This window comes from Calypte anna, chromosome 2, assembly GCF_003957555.1.
Source record: "Calypte anna isolate BGI_N300 chromosome 2, bCalAnn1_v1.p, whole genome shotgun sequence".
NCBI lineage: Eukaryota > Metazoa > Chordata > Aves > Apodiformes > Trochilidae > Calypte > Calypte anna.
Window position 1 is genome coordinate 67898290 of NC_044245.1, and position 7623 is coordinate 67905912.

The following is a 7623-nucleotide window of genomic DNA, read 5'->3' on the forward strand; positions in this document are numbered from 1 at the left end:
ACCAGGCTGTAAGCTGCACCTCCATCTCTGCCCATTACTTGAGAAGCTCTATGGTCTGAGAGAAAACTGAAGATGTGGTGGTTCAGGTCTGCCTGGAGAAAAGCTCCCTGCTCAGCTGGGACAGTGAAGGAAGCTCTAGGGACTACAGCTCCCCTAAGGTGATGCCTTCAGCATGCTGGCTCCAGGCCCTTAGCAGGACTCATTAACATTAATCACAGTAAATGCTTATGGGCAAAGCACACATTCCCTGGGCAAGGGCTTTGGCCTGGCAGGTGACCATACTATTCGGGGACCGTGACCTCTGGAGTGGCCTGACTGTCTTTGCTCACTGCAGCACTTGGTTTTGCTTTCCTCTGGACCTCCTCACAGGCTGCTCATAAAGTACCAGTGAGACTGACCACTTTCTCTTGTGTCTGCTTTCCAAGTGTGGAGAAAAATGACCAGGCTGAGCCACAGCCAGGGCAGTGGTGGAGAGGAGTCTTAAAGGTAGTGAGGAAAACAGCAAAAAGCTGTAGATCTGCTACCAGTCTTCAAATAGCCCCAGTAAACTAGATCTTGTGCCTTATATATGGATGAGAAGGATGTACTCCAGTCTAGCAAGTGCTCAGTGACTGCCTTGAGAGTGAATAGTTGTCAGTGTTCTCACTCCATTGCTGTTTTGTTTTGTTTTGTTTTGTCTGCATGGGAGAGGTGAATGACAGTCATAGTAAGTACTAACACATAAAGAGATTAACTCCATTGTGTGAGTATACTGATTTGGTTTATCCCCTGAGCAGATCAAACCACTTAAGATTAAGGTCTTTACTATGGCTGATTAATAGCAATCCATTGTCAGGATAAGATGCCTTCTCTCTTGCCTAGTGACATCTATGGTAGTTTCCTAGGCTCTTAGGCCACTTTTAGAGACTCTTCTTGGTGGTGAGTGTCATCGTCTACGTTTCTTTCTGGTGGAAAATGACTAGAGGTGACAGCTGACTATTCCATGTTTAAAGAAATAGAAGTAGCTTGGTTTTCTGTTACACAAAGTCTTTTGTTTTTTGGTTTTAGTTTGTTTGTTGATTTTTTTTGTGTGTGTGTGGTGTGTTTTTTTTTTAATTCTGCAATTACTATGAGTTTTTATTTAATGTTTCACTCTGGGCTTTAGAGAGAAAGGAATCAAACTTTTTATATCCATATTCACTCCTATTAAAATGCCAGCCAGTCTGATCTTCCTATACATCGTCTATCTATTAGACCTGAAGGAGATGTAACAACTCAGGACATGTACAGAAGAACTGAGAAGGTAGAAATGGCTCACACAATGTAGGGGCAGCAAAGATGTGATTAGAAAGGTGAAACCAGAAGCCCTTACCAGATGAAAGGACAGAGAGATGGGGAGGTGAATGAACCAGTTAAGAAAGGGTGAAGTTCCAGATGGGTTAACTCCACTGCCAGTGTAACAAAAGCTTGGTGGTCCCTTTGGAGAAAAGGCAGTATCAGCTGAAGTGTTGTACCACACTCCAGGCCTTCAATCACAGCTCTGCATCATAAAAGCCCTGTGTAAATGGATGCTCTACCAAGTGCCTGGATCATGCGACCATTCTAACAGGCAATATCCTGCCTTCTTTGGCCTGTGGAAAGAAAATTTTTGTGCTGTTGGGGCAGAAATGGCCCCAACCTTATTTTTTCCATGTGGGGAAAATGATGGGTGCTATGATGCGTGATAGGAGAGAGCTGCTTTTGGGGAGAGAGTTGCTGTCTGGGACCACAGGGAAATGGCCACAGATGCAGCTGTGGAAGCAGAACTCTGCCAAGGCTAGATGTAGGTGGCAGATGATCTGGAGACAAAGCAAACCAAAACTCAATGGTTCAAACTGTGTTCAGCTTCTACTTAGCCCACCAGAACATCCAGTGAGGTAGATTTGGACATAATGATAGGCAGATGGGACAATTAAGAATTTCAGCTTAACTATTTCCAAGGAAATGGTTTTCTCATAAATTACTGGCTGAAAGGATAGAAAATGCTTTGAGCAAGCCAGACACAGGCTGCTATACATCCTGTGAAAGAGCTGAGAACAAGTGGGCCACTAGTCCTCCTGTCTGATCCTATAAAATAATTTTATTTGTCTGGTTACCTCTGATGGTTCATGTTCTGGGAACTAAATGTTTCTAGCTATAAAAAAAAAAAAAAAAAAAAGAAAAGGAAAAATAACATTTAAAATAGGTAGCTCTGTTCTTTTGCTGATGTGCCCCTGAGCACAGATTTCCCTTTCCCTCTTAAATGCCCTGTCAATTTTTGTTCCCCTTGGTGTTGCCCTATTTTTCCAGGATGATCATCTCTGTAGACAGAAATTTGCATTTAATGTCAGCTTCTGGCAGCTGCTGCTGCTGGCAGGATTTCTCTTTGATAGCCACTCAGGGCTCTGGAGGGCATCACTTCTGCACAGCAGAACTTTGTCACTTGTGATCTATCTTCCCAGCTCCTGCAGCTTGGCTGCACTCTTAGTGCTGCCTGCATGGATTTGTTCCTTATGGAGCTGAACAGCAGTGAAAAGGGTGATTCAAATGCCACTTCCCAGCTCACAAATATTTTCCAAAACTTCTTGTGACGGACGGAACTGCAGAACAGTGAGATCTTTCAGTATGCTTATTGCATTGCAAAGATAGAGTATTCTTTTGACTCCTGGTTGGGTAGGAAATATTTATCTGCAATTTTTGTGCTTGCTCAGGTGGCAGAAAATCTAGAAAAGTCCTAATCAGTTATTGATATAGTGAGTCCCTCGAGATATGCTGGAACATCAGACAGGAATACTAATTCCAGGTCTCCAGAGGCATTAATTTCACTGACACATAGGACTGGAGCAGTGCTTCCATACAAGACACCATGGCTGTAAACACCATGGCATTTGTAAACTAGATGTTTTGAGAAGGAGCTCACTACTCAGGGCAGTCAGGGCAATAATAGGCTTTAATAGCCGTGATCAGCCTCAGGTGTGGTCCCTTGCCACACCCTCTGCTCATGGGCCCACGAGCCTCATTCCAGCTCAGAAGAGGGGTGTTGATCCCTGCCCCAGCTCTTGCTTGATACAGCTGTATCTGTGTCTGCTTGGGGTCCCCCCTGGTACTGCAGGTACTGTTGTAGACTTTACTTCTTGCTGCAGATTTGCTTCCTGAGTCTGTGTACACACTGACTGATTTTCATCTTTTTTACTTTAGATATTTCTATGAAGTGCTGTATCCTGTTATTTTCATGCCTGCTTTGGTATTTGGGCTCTTGTGCCTCTTGGCTGTTGCGTGTTTGTCCCTGACAACATTTTCACGTTAGGACGTAACCTCATTGCTCCAGCTCCACAAAGAGGTAAGATTTGGGCGCTTTTTGGTGAGTTGCCAAATTCTGAACAAATGTGAAAATGCTGCTGGTTCTATACTTTGGGGCTGACCTTTCAAATCACAAAGACTGAGTGGGTTTGGAATGATTTTTGAAGCTGTTAAATGTGGGGAGTAGCAGCATGTGTTTTTGTAGTAAGAGGCCTATTGAGCTGGAATATTGGCCAAGTTGAGAACAACCAAGCTCAGGTTGCAGAGAAAAAGATGCTTTGTTATAAGTGGAACAGCTAGCAGAAAAAGATCCTGGATACTTTGGCTCAAAGAACAATTCAGACTGATGAAGAAACTGAGACACAGATGGGTATTAAAGAATTATTGTCTTTATGTTTCCCTGTATTTTTCTTGTGCTAGTAAAGGATAGCTGACTGTCGGTTTAAGTAGTGTCTGCATAGCTTTTCTGTGTTCATGAATAACTGCATTACAAATCCCAAGTGTCCAAATGCACCTGGATTTTGACACATTTGACATGGACCAATGTGTCAATTTAAGGCAGTCTCATAATTTTAAAGTTGAACATGATCTGTATCCTAAGCAGAGACAGTATAATTTTTATTCAGTTTCAGGGCATTCTAGATGCAGAAACCTGAAATGGCTCAAAATACTCCAGTACAAAAGCAGAAGTGGCTTCTCCCCTTGGAGGCAGAAAGAGTAACATTTAGAAGATAATTCTTGGTATGTTTACAGAAGAGGTTGTATCTATTTTAGGCGTCCTTTTTGGTGTCACATTTAGCTCTCCTAACTTGAGATGTGTGTGGGGCACACAGGGGTTCCAACCCTTCATTCAAGATCTAAGCAGTATTACTGGCTTGTTAAGGTGATTAGTATGGATTTTTGTCTCAAACAGCTCTCATCAAGCGTCTCTCTGAGCTCTGTAAGCTTTAATGCTTATTAGCTGATCGTATCTTAGCTCTGGCAGAGGTTTGTGCCTGTACTGGAGAGACAAGGAAACTGTGCTAAAGAGAAAGGAAGTTACTGACCTACTTAAGAGTCTCGGAGGAGTAGGAGAGGAGAGGGAAACCCCATGCCAGGAGTCTGGTCTCCTTTGTTTCATTCACGGTCAATACTTCCTTCAGTGCAAAGATAGCTTCTAAGCCCTGCCTCCTAGACCCTGCTCTGATCCCAGCTTCCCACTTTACTTCCCCCTGGGAGCTGTACCAAATATAAATGTGAGAGCTGCACTTTCTCTAGTTGTTTGTTGGTGAGGAACAAACCGGCATCAGTCGTCTGACTCCTGCTGCTCATTGGTATGCTAGCAAGGAAGCCTGCAAGAAGCAGGACTCTGTAGCCTGTGAAGACTGGGATGAGGAAGGGGTGGAGAAAATGCTTAAAGGGCACTAGAATCCAGGGCAGATAGCCCTCCCGAGTGCTATTTAGCTCTGGTGTGCCCTTGCTTTTGCTGGTTGATTATTCCTCCTTGGTTTCCCTGTAGCTTCTTCTCACTATGCACAAAGCTGGGCATGTTTCAGAGACTCAGAATCTTACTCTGGTTTCCAGGAGTCTTCAAGGCCTCAAGAAGGTTTTAATTTGCTGTAGTATAATGATGAAAAATCTATTAGAGAAAAGTGAAGAACAACATCACAAAACCATTTTTAAAGGTGCTTGATTAGTCAGAGGCCAAGTTCTTGAGTATTACCTTTCCTTGGCAACTCGCCTCTGAGGAAGAGGAGCTATATGTTGCCAGCTCAGTTCAAAGCTCATGTACCAAATGACTGCAACAGCATCCTATCTCATTTTTTCATTCAGTGTAATTAACTGGTATTATTTAGCAACTATTTTGGAAGCAGTAAAAGTTCAGCAAAATTCTTAGCTGCTTGTACATTGTTGCAGGGACGCAGTAAGAAAATTAACCCAATAAATTGCTCTGAATAACAGGGATTCTGATGCTCTCTGCATTTAAGAATTTTAGCACAGATTGGCTGCTGTGTAATGATGTCTGTACCTCTTGGGTATTTGCTGTACTTGAGTGGTATTTGATCATTTGCTGCTATACAGTGTTCTAGCTTTGTCTCTGCAGAAAAAGCTCCTAGACTTGTTGCCGAGAGTAAAGAAGAAAGCCAAAGCAAGTGATTCCAAGGAATGCAAGAATTCTACATAGGGAACTAATCCTAAATTAGTACTTTCTGTGAGCAGAACTCAACTGGCAATAAAACCACAATCTCAAGTCTTAAAGCTCTTATGCCCTTAAAATGAGAAAATGTAATGTTCTTGTGTGTAAGTGGCTTAGTTCACCTGCTGTACAAGTTCTTCAAGGAAAGACCATGAGAATGAAGTCTGCTGCTACAACCCATAGCCTTTTCCTCCCTGGCTTACAGCTCACCTATGGTAATGAAAAATCTCTGTAAGGTTGCTGTCTTACTGCCACCTCTGCCCATGAGGCTGATACTGTGCCAGTTTGATGCAAATTACTGTTCTGTCCTTATTCTTCCTTCTTTTGCCATGAAGGGTATCTCATCTGCGTCACAATATATCTGTTTCTTCCTTGCCCCCATTAATTTCCTGCCTTTTTGATCTATCATGATAGGTAACTTTTAAAAATCAACTCCACCTTTGGTTTTTTTTGGGGGGGCGGTGGGGGTAGTAGATGAATTTAGCAAACCAGTAAGTTAATATTAGCTGATGTTTGTCTGCCATGTTTAACATTTCTGTAAATTTTTAGACCAGGGGGGACCACTACCTCTTTTCTTTGGACCTCTTGTGCACCATTATCTTTCATAATTCACCTAGTGAACATTGTATGGACACCTACAGCTTTGTTTTTCACTATATCCATCTCAAGAAAAAAGACCAATCTTAATAAAATATATCAAGAGTATCCACACACTCCTTCGGTATTTTATTCAAGTAGTGAACCATCCTTATTATTAAAATATATGCCTGGCTGCACCTTCCAGGCATTGGATCCTATTAGGTGGTCTCCCACAATGTGCTGAATAACTCATAGTAACTTGTATTTTCTGCCCATGAAGCTGAATCTTCTGTGATTCAGTTCTGTAAAGAGGCTGTCTCTAGCTTTCTCTTTTGTGGTGGTTTTCTATACCATCTACAAAGTCACCTAAACTATGAGTACTAGTCTAGAGTTGGACGTGGTATCATCAAAACTAAAATGGCCTGCATTTCCTACATCCCACTCTAAAGATCTAGGGCTGCCCTATGCCTAAGTCCTGTTCCGAGATGCTTCATGTTTGTCCTCTGCATCCTTGTTGTTGTTGCAGAACATAACATCCAAGCTTGCTTTCTTTAATAGAGAAAAAGTAAAGAATATAGTGTATGCCCATGTAAATGATCACAATTCATTCTGTGTACCTGAAATGGAGATCTTATGAGAGAAAAACTGCATGTTATGTAAAGACTATAGGTATGTGAGACTTAAAAGCAAATGGGGGATAGGGAATTGATGTAGCAAAATGGAGGAACCAACCTTACTGGAACACAAACTGACTTTGCAGACCTGTTCAGGAGCCTGTTTCATGAAGTAATATAGTAGCTAGTGGTGGTAACTCTCTGTGGACTGTCACAGAGGAGGAGACTGCCCCACCCCGGGTATTTCTCTATCTCTCTCTCATCATTCTTGATAATGTCTTTTACCTGTCTACTATACTCTAGATTTTATGGAAAATTGAGCATGTTGGCAAATCAAAACAAGAATGCAGTGTGATACATTCTGAGGAATTCAAAGTGTAATATTACTATGCTATATACTGATTCCTTTAAATTGAGGCTAGCTTGGATTGTAAGTAAGTATTGGTTTTAGCATACACTAAAATTAAACACATAAATGCTCCACTATCTCATTCGATCACACACTCTTTGTGTTGATTTCCCTAAGCTCTCTCTCTCTGGGGCCATTTCCACTATTGCCTTGTGCTAATTAGGCTTAAAGAAGACACATATGATGATAGCTATGATTCCAGTTTCATTTTGCTTCTAGTAAAAGGTTGCTGTATCAAAGAGCAGACGTCTATTCTAACTACACTTCTACTAAATGTTACCTTTTTTTACAATAACCAAAATCTAATGAACACTTGATGCTTTTTCTCTAGCATAAAGAATTAGCTGGTCTAAAACATCTGCTGGATATATTTATAGATTTGATGGAAGTAGGAGGTGTCATCCTTCATAAGAAGAGGTTGACATAATTATTCTTAGGGCATAAAAATTTACAGTTCAGTAATTCTTCTCTCCTAGATCTTGCACACTGAGATTACGTCAATACTAGTAAATCAGAGTGGCAATGAACATTTCTATGTACTTGGAGAA